This window comes from Abrus precatorius, unplaced genomic scaffold (genome assembly GCF_003935025.1).
Source record: "Abrus precatorius isolate BTA unplaced genomic scaffold, Abrus_2018 Scaffold10, whole genome shotgun sequence".
Lineage (NCBI taxonomy): Eukaryota > Viridiplantae > Streptophyta > Magnoliopsida > Fabales > Fabaceae > Abrus > Abrus precatorius.
In genome coordinates, this window is record NW_020874292.1 from 10,414,939 (window position 1) to 10,433,178 (window position 18,240).

The following is an 18,240-nucleotide window of genomic DNA, read 5'->3' on the forward strand; positions in this document are numbered from 1 at the left end:
TTAGATTTTATTTTGGTTTTAAATTTATAAGATGTGTTTTGTAATTTTTTAAAAATAAAAAATTATCAAACTTCTTTTATTATTGGTCCAGGTTTAGAAAATCATTAGATTCTTCTTTAATTCTTAGGGCACTACAACATTCACCAATATTAAATTATAGCCGATAAATTATGTGTGTTGTGTAGTGCACAATAGCACAATTATTTATCAAGGAATCTTTACCGATCATTTTAACTAATTAAACAATTATTTTAAACAATTAAAATATATTATAATTTTTCTTTTAAATATTTATTCCTTTAATTAATTGAACATCTAATTAATTAATTAATTAAATTTTATTTACTTTATTAACACAACAAATTTACAGTGCTAACATGTAATTTTTTTTATCTTAAATCTAATGCAACTTATTATGATCAATTATATTTTTTAAAGCTAATATATATTTTACATTTTGGTTGTTATACAAATCATATGAATTTATATACAACTTATGCTATCTTCAATTTTGTATAGTGCAAAGTTTTAAATTAAAGTATTTATTTAAATATATTTTATAAATTGTCATATTTTTCAATTATTAATTATTTAATATTTGCAACGATCAGCAATATGAATATATAGTCTTTCCTTACATTCTAATATTATTTATCATATGACAACATATATAGATACATTATTTGGTATCCTACGTACTATAAATACATTTTAAATAAAATTTAGCTTAAAAAGTATATCTTTTAAATTTATAACTTTTAAATTACTAACTAAATTTATAATTTTTATAATACAATTACGTAGCTTTGATTTTTCTATTGTACATGAAATAGGTAAGAGCATAAACAAATCTTTTGAGATAAAATAAACTCTAATATAAATTATTGGTTCTAAGATAGCTCCAAGAAATATCCAAGACCCATTTTTATTCACGAGGTGAGAGAATAGTCTCAAGAGTTTCTAGTAAGGTTCCTCTAACCCTAGGGTTAATTGCTTTGGCACTCCGATGTTTGTTTTGCTTTCCCAACAGATCCAGGGGATATCCACACCTAGAAACACATGTATGACAAGGGATTTTCAAAGGATGGAGAGACTCGAAGTGGAAAAGCAATCCTTTGAGGAAGAAGATTTAATGAATTGAAGTAAAAAAAAGGTCAAAGTGGCATCTGAACCTTCAATGGCAGATATTCAATCACAAATGCAAGAGAACTTCCCTGCAGTAGGGTTAAATATTCAAGTGTTTTCTAACCTTGACTTTGTTGGTAGTTTTTCTTATAAAGATAAGGTATTAGGGTTAAAAAATCTAGATTTAGTCCTTAAAGATGATGAAATAGTTAAATTTGTGTTGGAAGAGTTTAATATTTCTCCGAACACTGAGGATCTTGAAATCATAAATGATGATAACCATTTTCTATGCCTTAAACTAAAGATTGCTTTAGATTACTACAAGTTATGGTGTTCACCTTGGACATCTACCCTAATAGTTAAACTATTAGGTAAATATGTTAGTTTTAATTACTTGAATCAAAAACTAAGTAATGTGTGGGGCAAGAATGGTTCCCTTAAAACCTTGGATCTAAATAATAACTTTTTTATAGTAAACGATAATATAGATTATTATAAACATACCTTATTTGATGGCCATGGGTGGTCCTTGATCATCATTACCTGTTAGTCCAGCATTGGAAGCCTTTGTTTAGGCCTAAGGACCAAAATCTTAAGAAAATTGTTGCCTAGGTGTGCATTATTGACTTACCTTTAGAACTATGCAATGAAAAGTTTTTATGTCAAATAAGGGTGTAATACCCTACTTTTTAAATTCTGAAAATAAATAATAATTTGTTGCAATCCAATGAAATAACTAAATTCTTCATTAAAAGAAGTAGTATAAATATTTTGAAATTGAAACTTTCTTCCTTGAATATATTCGCAATGAATTTAAACAATAAAATAATCAAAATTTAACTGCTCTTTTATGATAACAACTAAATTTAAATAATATTGAGTGTCAAAGTATTAAATTTAAGTTGTATTTAAAAGTATACTTTTTACAGACTGTTAACCCAAATACATATTTGATTTAGGATACATCATTATATGACCAAAATAAGTAAAAAAAAATTCCTTCTTAGAGCAGTTCTGATCCATGCCCAAATGTTGAGAGTTTAATCCTAATCATCATTTCTGTTTCCTAAAATATTTTGTAAAGATGAGTTCCTTCCTCATCATTAAAACATAAACAACAGACATATTTTAATGCATATTTAAATTTATTTACATCTTTGTATACAAAGATGAATACATCAATTTTTATGATAACACCTATATCGAACTCCAATAAAATACAATGCCATTAATTATGAGCCAATCACATCATCACCCTTACATATATCAATAACATTTAATTTACTTCATTTTCAGCTTAATAATTTCTCATATAGTGTGATCACATTTCATAGTTGCTTCCAGCATTTCACGAGGTCTTACATAATAGGTGAATAGCTACCAGTTAACCCATGCATATAGATACAACATACACACTTATAGAGCCCCTTAGCAAAAGTACAATCAGGAGTATTAGTCAGGAAAATGAGTGTGTGGCCATATGGTGCATTCGCATTTTTATAAATTGTGCACACTCAGCGAATGTCATCCACCACCCTATGTTTTCCCAGACTTCCATAATCGGCTCCCTATTCCATACTCCCAGTGTATCGTTGTGGCTATTCACACTAATTTCTTTCTCATCAATCCATACACCATTCACAGATCAAGATATTACAATACACGTATTATAATCATATAATTCAATGTATTACGATACATATATTATGAATACACCTGTTGATATATCACAATACCGGTATCATAATCATATCAATTAATTGGCTATAACTCACGTATTGTAATCACACATCTCATAACTCTACAATCTCATCAAAGTTCCACACTTCCTAGATTTAGTTCCATTCAAATATTTTCAAAATAATGCATATAATACATATGCTTTTCATACATATTGTTCATCATTTAACTCATTTTCACATATACTTAACTTCTGATCAAATTTAATATCTACACTATCAAGCAATTCACACATATAATCCAAATATCAATCCATCAATTTTGCCAAAGGTTGGATACCTTTGAACTCAGCCCAAATCGGATATTACAACTAATTATATTTTATATTATCTCAAAATAATCAATTACCATCAATTTAACTTCCTAAGGTCAAAGAAACATATATAGCATTAACCTATCAAAACACCTAAAATTTCATCTTATTATATTTTCACAACAGAAACAAACACTATTGAGGTTTCAAGAGTACAAATATTGCTATGTTCTAATGATGGAATTGAACTCTCCTTACCTTGATATAAAGATCTTGAAAGAGTTTGATGAAGATGATCCTTTAAAACGAGAGTACTCCTTAAACAACACAAGATAACTTTTAAAAATTGAACTTGGGATTACTTAGATTAGGCATCCAAGCTTGGATTCGACTAACAATCGGAGTTTGGAGGAGATTTTTTTGAAGAAAAGGGGGTGAGAACCCATAGAGAAATGAGAGAAATTGTATTTTAGGTTGAGAAGAATGAAAATTTTATGTTAAAGATCCCTTACATAACCCTCACCTCTTGCACTCTTACTTGAGCAAGGAGTATCTCGACTGGGCGAGACAAATCTCGCCAGGGCGAGCTGTGCAGACAATGGTCTCCTACCAATTTTTCTGATATTCTCGCTTGAGCGAGGGGGTGTTCAGAGAGTTCCAGATTTTTCTGCGACTCCTCGCCTGGGTGAGCTCCATCTCCCCTGAGCGAGGTAACAGTTGGAGCGACCTAATCTAGTCTCACTTGAGCAAAATTGATCTCGCTTGAGTGAGATTCCCCTAGACCAGAATTTTACTAAACACTTAAAATCCTCCTTAATACCTTCCAACATTATCTAGCATTAATTACTAATCCATCACTAACACCATCTAAAAAAATGAGGATGTTACAAAGGTCCTGCTTAGGGACAATGTTGAAAATTTGACCCCATACTTCCTTGGTATCTTGAGGTAGGTTTGCTAGGATCTGTGTTGAACATAACTTAATTAAGAAATTAGTTCCTTCCTTTAAGGTATTAGGGCATGAATTTAGAGTTGAATATGAAGACTTGCATCATATTTGCTTTAGCTGTGAGAGATATGGTTATAGATAGGAATCATGCTTTGAAAGTATTAGGTCTAGGCCTAAATATGGTAAACCTATATTAAATATTGAGATTCTATATTAGAAAAAGATAATGAGATTATACCTCAAAGTTCTCTTCCTCTGGATAGGATATAGAGGGATACTAAGAGTAAGGTAGCACTTAAGCAGGGAAAATTTGGCCCATGGATGATTGTAAAAAAGTTTGAGAAAATAAGCAAGTCAACCTAGGGTTATGCACCTTAAATCAAAGTAATAAAGGAAAGGTTATCTCCTCGTGCCTTAGATTTGATGTCTTTAATAAATCTAGTTCTAAGAAGGGTCTGGGAGTAGCCAATACTAGCCCTGCATACAACCATAATAAGACTGAAAAGGGTGAGAAGGGTTAACATGATTTAGATAGCCCAATTATTGTTAAGCAACTCATCAGTGAAAAGTTTATGAACAATCAGTCTAAGAAACCTTCAAAAGCCAAAGCAAAAATCAAAGCAACCAATAGGGCGTATGACTAGGAAGATGTCCCTCAATCTGCTTCCCTATGTTCTCCTCCCCCTGATCATAAGATTCAAGATAAAGATGGTGAAAAACATAAGTCCACTTGTTGATGCATAGATTACAACAGGAGATTAGTAAAAACTCAAAGGGTGGATTAGTCAAAGATTTGTTGGGTATTAATGTTGGGTGTAGTTGGATAGGACAGTCTAATGAAGTTCAGGAAACATGTGATAGGCCTCTTGATAATAGCCTATCTATGGATATTGACTCTTCTAAAAATAATATTTTTTCCAATCCAGGAGTATCTAGCATCCTTGTTGATAATCAGTCCCTAGTGCTAATTGGGCTCAAATCCCAGCATAATACAGATGCAATATTATGTTCACCTCCTATGTCTATTAACTATTTCTTTTGGAATTGTAGAGGTACAAGAAACAAATCTTTTTCCAAGTTAGTTAATGACATCGTTGTGATTGATAAACTAGATTTTGTTGTTTTATTTGAACCTAGAATTATTATGGCTAAAGCTGACTAGATAATTAAAAGAATCAATCTAGATGGAAATACAAATAAGGTTAAAGTATTAGTTTTAGCTAAAACTAAATTTGTTATTCACTTATATATCAGTAATTATAGGAATAATAATTGGATTTTATCATCCATATATGATGGTTCTGAGGAGGGCCTAAAATCTAATCGTTGAAAAGAATTGATTGAATTTAGTCATTCTATTAAATCTCCTTGGTGCTTAGCTGGAGACTTTAATTCTGTGTTATGAGTCTGTAAAGATAGGAGGTATGATAGCTAATACTAATATAATTAAAAATTTTGTTGTCTGTCTTAATACTTGTTTCCTTCAAGATTTAGGTTTTAATGGTAATTATTTTACTTGGCATAAGGGTAACCTCAAAGAGAGGATTGATAGAGTTGTGGTTAATAAAGTATAACTTTTAGCTTTCTCTAACAATTATGTGATTCATGTGCCTATTTTAAAATTTGATCATGTTGGAACATGGCTTAGAATCAGAAATAAATACTATATTTACAAAGATAATAAAGCCTTTAAATTTCTTGCACCCTCGATAACCCATGATGATTTCTCTAATCAAGTTAGAAATTCTTGGCTCTCATCTAGTTCCTGGATAAAGAATATCAACAAATTTAAATCTAATACTTTAGAATGGAATAGATTTGTTTATGGAAATTTCTTTAAAAGGAAAAAACGTCTAATTAGTATAATTGAAGGTATACATAGTAAGTTAGCTAGTGGTGATAATCCCTTCCTAATTGACCTTATGAATTCCTTATGGAGGGAGTATCAACTTATTTTAGATCAGGAAGAATCTTATTGGTATCACTAGTTCATAAATAATTGGTTGAGTTTAGATGATAGTAATACAAAGTTTTTCCATAGGAATGTTGTCTCCTATAGGCACAAAAACTTAATTGAAGCTCTGAGAAATGATCAGGATGGTTGAGAACATGATCCCTCCAAAATCAGAACTATGACTCTTAACTATTTTAAAAACATTTATCATGACCTTAATCCTCATTGTTTAGCTCTCCATAGTTATAACACATTCCTTTTCCTTAGAAAAGGTAGACAGAGATATGTTTTCCTCTGTTGTCTCCTTAGAAGAAGATATCGACGCTCTATTCAGTATTAGAAACTTCAAATCTCCAAGCATAGATGGCCTTCATACTCTTTTCTTTAAGAACGAATGGAATCTGTTAAGCCTTTTCATCTATAATTTTGTTTTAGATGTTTTCATAACCCTCTCTAAAATTGTTGAAGTCAATGAAACTAATATTATCGTCCTTAAGTCTGATAATCCTGAGTATATTCATAACTTCTAACCTATATCTTTATGTAATGTTAGTTATAAAATTATAACTAAGGTGATTACTAACAGACTTAGAGATTCCCTCCCTCACTTAATATCCCTTAATCAAACTAGTTTTATTTCTAGGAGATAAGAAATTGACAATTCTCTTATTCTTCATGAATTATTCTTCACCAAGCTAATATAAATTCTGAGCTGGTGCAGTTAATTCAATGCATTTCCTCTTCATCCATGTTTTTAAATTTGAATAATCAGCCTTCTCAATCATTTTATCCTTCCAAAGCTATTTGACAAGGGGTTATCCCTCAATCTTTTTGTTTTATGTATTGAGTGACTAGCTCATCTAATCCAAGATAAAATTGGGAGCGATGATTGAGCTACTTTCACTTTAATATACATGGTCCTAAAATATCCCGTTTGTTTTTTTGCTAATGATATTATACTAGTTGCCAAAGCTAATCTTCAATAGGCTAATGTCGCAAATTTTGTCTTAAATGACTTTTGCTCTGCATCAGGATTAAAAATTAACTCCAAAAAGTCCTCTCTCTTTTTCTCTAAGAGTACTTATTCAACCTTGATTCAGGCCATTAGTGAGAATTTGAGAATTAGTCCATCTTGTCAATTTGGTAGATAACTTTGGCATTCCTATAAGTCATCATAAATCTTTTAAACAACATTTTTCCTTCTTTATTGACAAGATTAGAAAAAAATTGTCTCTTTGGAGAATGAACTCATATTCTCTTGCTGGTAGGGTAACCTTAGCTCAACTTGAGGAGTATTTCCTCCTATATTATACAAATTATCCTCATCCTTGTCTCTATCTGCAATGAGATTAACATTCTCTATAAGCAATTCATTTGGGAATTCCTAGGGCATAGGGAAAGTCATTTAATTGGATGGAAAAATATTTGTAAACCAAAAAAAAGGATGAACTGGGTTTTAAAAACCTCCAAAATCTGAACAGAACATACTTAATGAAATTATGTTAGAGATTAAGAAATATAATTTTATCTCTGGTAAGTGTCCTAGCCTCAAAAGTTCTCACTTATGGAAAAGTCTTATCTCTGTCTAGCCCACCTTTTCCAAGGGATTAGTTGGTGTGTTAAAGATGGTATGTCAACTAAGTTTTGGACTGACAATTGGAATCCTCAAGTCCCTAATTTATCAAAAGTCTCTCTAGTCCCTTCCTCTACCATAGACTTAGAAACCCTTGTGGCTTTATTTTCCGCTAAAAATGGATGAAACTGGGATAAGATTACTATTGTTCTCCCTCCTCAAATATGTAATATCAAGTTATTCTCCTTGCCATGTCCAAGAACCCAATTTATATATTCTGGAATCTCACAGCAAATGAGGTTTGGAAATGACAAGGGTCTCCTAAAATTTTTCTTTTTTTTTTTTTAAATTGGCTCATGAAAAATTACTTACCAATTAGGAAAGACATTAGGGGTATGACTGACTCTCTTTTTTGTCCTAGGTGTGGGGAAGCTCCAAAATCTATCATGCATATTCTTAGAGATTATTTTTATGCTAGAAAAGTTTGAAATCATTTTATCTTCTCTGATTAACAGACTTCTTTTTTCAGTATAGGTGTTAGGGATTGGTTGCTTATGAACCTTTCTAATCATAACTATAGTAAATTTATTGACTGGTGTAGTTTATTTGGAGTGATCATATGGCATATGTGGAAAGACAAATGATTTTATTTTTCAATCCCTCTCTATTCAATGACACGTGCTTATTCAAAAAGTGTTATGTGACTCTAATTTTTCTCTCTTTGCTTCAAGAAAAATACTTAATCCAAGCTTGCTAATAATCAAAGCAGAGTCAAATTGGATTCTCCCTCCTTATGGTCAATTTAAATTGAATGTTGATGGGGCTTTTTCCTCTTCCTTTATTGTTGCAGCCTGTAGAGGTCTTATCCAAGATAACAATGACGAGTTGCTGACTGGTTTTTACAGCAAAATTGAAACTTTTCTCCTCTAGCAGTTGAGTTATGGAGCATCTTCTTTGGCTCTTAGCTTGTGGTCCTTAAAGGAATCAATACTATTTAAATAGAAAGTGGCACTAAGGAAGCTCTACACTTAATTTTGCATTTACAGAATTAGTCTTAGCCTTTCTTTCATTTAATTTGTAATATCAAGAATATCTTAAAGTATATTAATTTCATTAGATTTACTCACACATTTAGGGAAGCAAACAATTGTCCTAATAGATTAGTCAAAATGAGCCTTGAAGACTCTCTTCCTTATACTTGTTTTGATGTAGCTCTTAGGTCTCTTCTTCCCTTTTTATGCCTTGATGCTAGTAGCATCTAGTATGGTAGAGTTGATTTTTAAGTTTTTCTTTTTCTTTTTGCTTTAAGCCCCGTTGAATAACAAAAACAAATTAATATTTTTTCTCTTATTTTTAAAATATCAAATAATATTTTAATAAATAAATTTTATTATTTTAAAATTATAATAAATTTAACCAATCAATTTAAAATATTATACCCTCAAATACACTATTCAACTTATAGAAAATTGTTACATTATAACCTGCAAAGATAGCCTTTGAGAGCTTTTGATTATTTTAAAATTTTGAGTGCTTAAACATGCAAAAGCGTAAACAAATCAAAGTGCAGGTACAGTAACTATCGATTTAAATTACCTCTATCATAAAAGTAAATTCTTGTAAAATTTTATCGCATTATTATCACCCTTGCAAACATGTAAATATCAATACTTGTGTGAATTGATTACATAAGCTTGATTCTGGTATTGTTGAACAAATTAGACAGAATGCGTGAAAGAAAATTGGAAGCACCATGTATATCTGAAAACACTAACAATGAAGGTTCACTGAAAAAATATTTAATTCTCACAATCGATAGGTAAAAGCCAAATGTTACTGCAGAAGTTACATGAAATATATATCCTATATTATTATTCCTCTAAAGCAAATAATGACGGAGGCAAGTAATTTTACAAAATACACGGTGAAGTCTTATATTACAAATGTGCGACGTGGCTAGCTATATCAATATATACCATTAATATAATATATTAGCATAAAATAAAAATCCTAAATTAAAATAAAACATCAATATTTCACAAAGAACATTTAATTATTTTATACACAGTAAAAGTATTATCATTTATCTAATCATTATGATATATTTAATAAAATAATTGAAAAATACACTTAAAAAGTACATGAGAGAGATTCAATATATTTATCATATAATGTTATGATAATCATTTTCAAATTGAGGCTATTAACAATTCTATATATATATATATATATATATATATATATATATATATATATATATTCATTCCTCATTATTTTTAAATTCTATTTTACTTTCCTAACTTGTCATTGTTCAACTTTTAAAAAATGTAAGGGTAAATCATATAAGGTAGCTTTCTTGATATTTTATATGAAACTAAAATAATAATAAAATAAACATGAATTATTTTTATTTGAATAAAAATAAAAAATTCTACAATTATGATGATATATTTTGCTTGTGCAAAATATTTCATATCATTTTTAATTTAAAAAAATATTGTATTTGATTAGTATATTACAAACATTAAACTTAAAAAAAAAGTATTAGATGAGATATTAGAAATGAAAAAAAAAAAGGCAAGGAATAAAAAAAAAATTCGTACATAAAAACATTATTATAACTTTCATTTAAATGAGTAAACAGTCAAGTTATAAAAGTTAAAGTTTATAAAAAAAATCAATCAACAAATAATATTTGAAGTAATTAGCTATAAATAACACTAAAAAAAGTTTGAATAAGGTAGGTTTTGCTTACCTGTTAGCTATAATCATGGTCAGACATAAACAACTACACGCACAGCTTAAATAGATCTGTTTTACAAGGACTTATATATTAATTAATGTATTGCCATCATAACACCTTTATATATCAACCGCAAATCATTTTGCCAGATGCTATTTATTACCTCCCCATATATTGAACGCCTTAACAATTTAGGTTTGAATAGGGCATCAAAAGAAACTTCCAAAAATCCTTTACCTGCTGAAGTAGAAGGAAAAGTATGTCTAAAAGATAAACACCTTATCAAAACTTTATACATTAATTGTAAGGCCTTCAACAGAAGAAACCCTCCAAAAATAAGTGTATGCTATTGTGAGTGACTGAGCAGTTCGTTTTTATTCATGATTAGAAATGGAATCATAATTTATATTTGGTTATGTTGTCATATTTTTTGGATCAAACTTTTCTGGATGTTATTAGAGAAAGTAAATTGAAGACGGACTCGTGCGCTCCATGAAAATGAACTTGGACAGGATCTAATAGGTAATATTATCGTTAAGACACTTAAAAATTGAACTAGCTAGTTTCGTTCAATGACAAATTACATTTCACAGGACCAAAACAACCTTCATTGCTACCATAGAAATTTGAGGTGTTAGTGACAAGCAGCAATTGCAATTCATGAGCACCCCAAAACAGTGACAAATTCCAAATGCACGCCTCTTCTTCCAATTAAGTGATCAAAGGTTTAAGCTCATCGCAGTTTGCATCACAGAATTCTTGCAATCCATCTTCTCATCTTGCAAGATGGCCCAATGTTTCATCAACATTCATTTTTTCGTCCTTCCTTTCCATATTTTCCTCATCCTCAGCATATCTTCAAAACACTAAGCATAATATATAAAATTGGTTACACATAGACATTTGAGGCAAATTAGGCTGTTACACTCAGCAAACAAAACAACAAATCTTAATAGCCTAAATTTAAAGGGATTAGAGTATAGGAAAATAATGTCTACAGCAGCACAGTGGTGAACTTTCTGTGTTATACATATTTCCATGAATTGCACTGTATTGGATAACAAAAGCCAGCCGAATAGATTGAATGGATGAAGCAACCGCTCCTTTGAATTTTGAAGCAACTGACATTTTCTCTAACCATGAGATTTACATGTTGAGGATAAAAGGCTGCAAAAATGCGAATGAATGCATATATATCTATTCCCTCTTGTTAAAAAATAGTGTTGAGAGCCAACCCCATTTGGGAATGGGTCAGAGGCCTACCTTTATCAGTTTTAAATATTCCAAATATTAGTCATAATATTAATTGAGAAGAGAACAAGAATCTAGTCTCAACAACTACTGTATCAATTAAACAAGCCATCACTATCCAATAAAAGATAGGGCTAATTTCGAGCACATTTTTATTGTAAAAGAAATAACCACCACAACGTTTCAACCTCAATTAGATAAATGATAGCTTTCACATGCTTATAACAGCAGGAAAATATAAACCTTGATAAAAATTTAAACATAAGAAACCCTAAAATGAACCTTTTATACTTAATATTGTAGGGTTTCTACAAAAGAAACCCTCCAAAAATATGCGTATGCCGCTATGAGTGGCGAATACACGGTATTCTTTAGTAAAAGGCGAAAGAATAGTTCGCTTTGTACTCACCACACGGCTCCGTTTTTGGCAGAATAGCATGATCTTTAATTTTATATTGAGATTTCTTGCTCCCTCTTTGTACTGTATTCAATGTGGGCTCTGAATCATAGCTCTTCTTCTCATTCTCAACAAAACCTGTAGTGCCTCCAGAGTCAAGTCTACTCCTCAGTTCGTTTTCATTCAAAGATTATGGATGGAATCTTACATTTGGTGCTATGACAATTTTCCAGTTACACATAATGTGGATTTTAGTGAGCAAAGTAATTGAAGTACCCCAAGAATTAGAAGTCTCACGAGTGAAGCTTGATTCCACATGATTAATGTCTGGTTTGGTACATGAAAAACCCGCATGGAAAATGACTTTGGTGAGGATTGACTAATGGGTAATATGTAGACACATTTAAGTAAACCAATTCTCTTCAACTACTAATCATATTTTTATGCAGTGCCTTAGAACAATAAAATCTGTTACATAGCACAGATAATGGAGGCAAAATAGGCTATGATAGTCAACAAACAAGAAACAAACTCTAGTATGCTAATTCCAAAGGGACTTGAGTATCATACTTCTGGCAAATGATACATTCTACAGGATAGTAGTGAACTTGCTGAGTTTATTTACCTGTATAGGTTGTTATGTATATTTTCATGAACTGCACTCTATTGGATGACAAAATGTCAGTTGAATTCATTGAATGCACGAAGTGAATCACTTTTTAGAATTGTTAAGCAGCTAACATCTTTGATCATTATATTTACACGTTAAAGAAAAAAGCCACAAAAGTGCAAATGAATAAGCCATATGGATGTGATGAATCCATTCTAGTTTTAGTTCTGATATATAAAGTTTTGTTTATAGTTTTAGCTATCTGAGAGTCAAGGTGATTATTGTATCCTAGAGTGATTAATCCTAAAATCCTAAATTAAAAATTATTTTAGTGAATAATGATACTTCAAAATTATTGTCATACCTGATATGTATGTCATATCAAATCTTCCCCAAAACCTTGATACTTCTAGTCTTTCTTTTTTTGTTTTTAATATTATACCAATACAAGTATATATAAGATACTACAACGATTAGATAAATAATAATTATTTTGTGTCTAAAATAATTAAATATACCTTATGAAATATCTGTCTTTATATTTAGTTGATATTGTAATAATTTTATAAGTTATGAATCTTAGTATTTAAATTTTTAAGTTAGTCTCCGAAATTGTATGAGTTCTGTACTAGTTTTCTGATTTTTTTAAAAACTCCTTCCTAATTTTGTAAAACAGCATTTGTTTTAAATTTTTTTAGCATATATCTAAAAAGATAAAGTGAAAAGAGACTAAAATAAATGACTTTTTACAAAATCAAATACTAACAATTGTTTTATAAAATTTACAGGCATAGTCCATATAATTTTGGAAATTAACTTCTGAATTTACTTATTATATAGACAATACATGTGCTTCTGTTTTGGTGGTGTTTTATTATATTTGTCACTCAGTCTGTCATTATATTCTCCAAATCCATCCATCTTAAATAATATTACATAGAAAAATTTAATCTAAAACATTTGCATAATAAATTGTATTGAAACAATTAAAAAAGTTATTAAAATGTTTTATCTTATGAAAATTGTCATTTAACATGTTAAAGTAAGACATAATCACCCTTTACTTTTTATAATATTTACGCATTTAACTATTTTAACAATGCATTAAAAAATCTATATAATTATTAAATTTAAAAAATGAGTTCTTCATATTAATGTTATTAATGGTGTTGTCCTCTAATTAGTATTAGAGTCTTACAATATACATTTTTTATTTAATATGATAGTTAAGCTTGGTTTTCTTTACCTGCTAGTTGTATCTTAGATTAAAAATTACACTTTGGCTTGATGACAACAAGAAGAAGCACTTATACTGTGTCGACCAACTTTGTTTTCGTCGACAAAAGTAAAAATAAGAATGTTATCAAGTGCGAAGCATGTCGACCACTGGAATTTATTACCTTCTTACCAGTAAGGATTAAGAAATAGAAAGCCTTAAAAGAAAATTGACACTTGAATTATAGGGCTTCAAGATAAGAAACCCTCCAAAAATAAGTGTAAACCGCTTTAAATGGCAAGCACACGGTATTCTTTAGTAAAAGGCGAAAGAATAGTTCGCTTTGTGCCCCCCACACGGCTCTGTGCATTGACACAAAGCTTGCTCATTCATTTAATATTAAGAGTGCTGGCTCCTTCTCCGTACTGTATCTGATGTGGGCTTCAATTGCACTTCTTATTCCCACACATGACCTTTATGGTGCCTCCAGAGTCAATTTTTCCCTCAGCAGCTTCCTTTTATTCTTAGAGTAGGAAGGAATCGTAGTTCATAATTTGATGTTATGATATTTATTGGGTTGCACAATCTGTGGTTGTTACCAAGCAAAAGTGATTGGAAGTACACAGCAGGAATTTGAAGCTTGCTTTCACATGACCAATACATCCTTAGTATACCTGAAAGACCCCCGGTGAAAATGACCTTGGTTAGGATTAACTAATGGATAATTTGCAGACACATTAAAGAAAACAATTTTGTTCAAGGACTAATTATATTTTAGAGTGCCTAAATAACCTTCATTGCTACTATAGAAACCTGAGTAGTAGTGGTCAAGCAGTTCCAATTCATGTGCAACACCTAAAAGGTGGAAACTTTCAAAATTCAGACCACTTCTTCTAAGTGATCAAAGGTTCAAGCTCATTACAACTTTCATTACAGTATTCTTGCAATCCATCTTCTAATCAGCATATTTTTTCCCCACATATTTTTGTCCTTCCTATCAAAGTTTTCTCCTTCACAAAGCTCTAAGCACTATTAATAAAATTTGTTACCAAGCATAGAGCCTGAAGCCATATGGTGGATACATTTCAGTTTAGCTCTGATATATAAAGCTTTGATATACAAGGCTTTGCATTTGCTATCTGACATCTTAGACTGTGGGTGATTATTGTATTCTAGAGCGATTTATCGTAAAATTCCCCATCAAAAATTATTTTAGGAAACAACGCTACTTCAAAATTATTGTTATATCAGTATATATATCATCATATCAAATCATTCTCAAAATCTTTTGACACTTCTGGTCCATATTTTTCAGGTTGTTTTTTTTCGGTATTATACCAGTACAAGTAATAAGATACTGCATTTATTAGATTAATGATATTATTTTTTGTTTCTAAATAATTAAATATAATTTATAAAGCATCGATGTCTTTATTTATATATTTTATTTTAATATTATAATAATTCTACTAGTTTGTTGAATCTTAATTCTGTTTTATTTATAAATTTTAGACTTTATCATGTTTTTTTCTTTTTTTGTTGTTATATTTATGACCGAACGTAGTTATATATATTTTATAGATCTATATGTATATATAGAAGGATTTTTTCATACTAGTGTAAGTTTAAAAACTCTTTCACTTGATCTGAATTTTTTATTTAACTTATATTTAAAGTTAGTGAAGTAATTAAATTATAACAATTAAATGTAAGTTAAATAAAAAGTTTAAATCGAGTGTAAGAGTTTTTAAATTTATATTAGTTTAAGAAGATTTTGACATATACATATATATATATATATATATATATATATATATATAGGAGACATTTCAAGTGAGAAAAGTTTGCATTGTCAGATGTGAGAGGTATTAATAATGGTAATTGAATTAATAATTGGCAAGAGAGAGAAAGTGGTCTCTCACATCTCATAATAACAAACTTTTGTTACTTAAAATTCTTTCATATATATATATATATATATATATATATATATATATATATATATAATATGCAATTATAATGTAATTTTAATATTAAAATTTATATAAGAAATTTGTCTTGAAATAATTAATAATGCTATTAAAATTTTATATAATTTAATATTATTTGAAATAAACTTTGATGCATTATTGGTATAAAAAAAACTACAATATCAATCAATTAAAAATCACTATAGGTATGAGTTTCGAAATAGTTATTATAAAGTCAATGACTAAGTCATATAACAATCTACCACAATGCATAAAACAAAATCAAACTATATAATTATGAAATTTTAAAGATGAGTTTCTATATTATAGTTAAAATATTAAAAGTTCATTTGAGTTTATTTATTTTATTTAAAAAGTTAAAAAAAATTTAGTAACTACTCTAATAAAAAATCAACAGATATTTGTACATTATATCACAAACAACTAATTATGTTCATGAAATTTAAAGCAATCCATCCCAAGTCAGAGTCATTTCCATATATTGTCTAAGGGACTAAAATTTGATACGCAAAAAACTTCTCATATTCTGCAATTTGGTAAGGTTTACAAGTCTGTACTTGTTTTTCCTTACCTGCTAATTGTTACTAAATAATATAAGATTAGACTTTGGCTTGAAGACAACTTCAAACACAGACAGGTTTCACAATCACTTACACGACTAATTTGTTTTTATCAACATAAGTAATAATACTAACATTATCAACAACGAAGCATTTCGCCAGATGCAATCTTTTACCTGCTCATTACATGGGCAATGTTAAAACATTAAATCGAATCTAGAACACCCTTATAAAAGTTTAAAATTGAATTGTAGAGCCATCAACAGAAAACCTCAAAAATAACATATGCCAAAGTGAGTAGTGAGCACACAATATTCTTTAGTAAAAGGCAAAAGAATAGTTCAGTTTGACCTCATCAAATGTCTCCATGGCTTGACATAAAATGTGCCCTTTCATTTTATATTAAGATCTCCCCTCTATGGCTGTATCTGTGTGCGCTTCCAAGAATTTCCCATTCCCATAAAGATAGCCTACTCTGATGCCTTGAGAGTCAAAATTATCCCTCAACAATCCTTTTTTATTCATGTACTAGGAATCCAGTTAATTCATATTTGATGTTATGATATTTTTTGAGTTACACTTATATGGATGTTAGTAGGCAAAATAATTGAAAGTACAAGGACTTAGAGAAGATTCCGGTGGATGGTACAAGAAAGAACCTCATGAAAAATGACGTAGGATTCACTAATGATTGGATTGATAAATTTTATTTTTAATAATAATAAAAATTTATAAAAAAATATCATTTTACTAAATTTAATATATGATGTAATTTAATCATATATATATATATATATATATATATATATATATATATATATATATACATACATATATATATAATGATGAATTGCGGTAAATTTAATTTTTATTAATAGGAATATATCAGGTATTTTTCAATGAGTGATAAACCTTTTAATCTTACTTTTTAATCTTTCTATCTTTAATCATTCTTTTATTTCTTAAAATTCAGTAAATTTTTAATTTATTTAAATTTTAATTTAATTAACTTTTGAATTTTCCATATTTTGCATTTAATTTGGTCTACTTGAATTGTTTCCAATAATTTAAAAATCACTCTCTCCTTTTTATTACATTTGCAGGGTATGTGTGGTAGCAATTAAAACATTATTTTAAAAGGATGTGGAGTAAGGTAGAGTTAAAAGCATTGATTCTAAAGATGATAATTTATCAAATATTACTAAAAAAATGTTATATATAAAGAGGTGTTTTGAAAGTTAAATTGAAATAATATTTATAATTTTTTATTGTATATGATTATATATTTATTATATTTATTATGAGACAAAAAATAATTACTAATATTATAAATCACATATATCACACTATATAATTTATCAAATATTATTAAAAATGTTGTATATGAAAGTGTTTCAAGAGATTATATTTATAATCTTTTTATTCTATGTTTTTATATTTTTTATTTTTATATCCATACAAATGAGACTAGAAACAATAACTAGTATTACAAATTCCGTGCATAACATCGGTGTGATACTATTTGCAGTTTTATTTATAAAAGAATAAGTAATTAATTCATCAAGACTAATAAAAATAGTTACATATTAAAAATATTAATGTTATTATAAAAATATCTATCATATTAAATGACAAAGATAATAACTTGCATGGAGAATAAGAGAGTGTTTATTTAATATAGCTTTATAATACATTAAAGATATAAAAAAATAGTAATTAATATATTTAAAAATAATTTTATAATTAGAAAAAAAAATATTGACAGTTGTTTCTTATAATAGGATCGGAGGTAGTATTATACAATATAATTGTATAGTAAATTTTAATCTAAAAAAAATTGTATAAAAAACTCTCTTGAGTATTAAGGAGGCAATTAAT

The 18,240-nt window shown here is 28.9% G+C and overlaps 3 non-coding genes across 3 annotated transcripts; all 3 read right to left on the bottom strand.

The window, feature by feature from the left end:
* Nucleotides 1-11,890: 11,890 nt before the first annotated feature.
* Nucleotides 11,891-12,006, bottom strand: LOC113853345. Its single transcript, XR_003502518.1, has one exon. It is a non-coding gene; the product is annotated as a U5 spliceosomal RNA (small nuclear RNA).
* Nucleotides 12,007-14,057: 2,051 nt separating this feature from the next.
* On the bottom strand, nt 14,058-14,173 carry LOC113853400. The gene has a single exon (XR_003502572.1). It is a non-coding gene; the product is annotated as a U5 spliceosomal RNA (small nuclear RNA).
* A 2,443-nt stretch (nt 14,174-16,616) lies between these two features.
* LOC113853413 lies at nt 16,617-16,727 on the bottom strand. Its single transcript, XR_003502585.1, has one exon. It is a non-coding gene; the product is annotated as a U5 spliceosomal RNA (small nuclear RNA).
* Between the last annotated feature and the right edge of the window lie 1,513 nt (nt 16,728-18,240).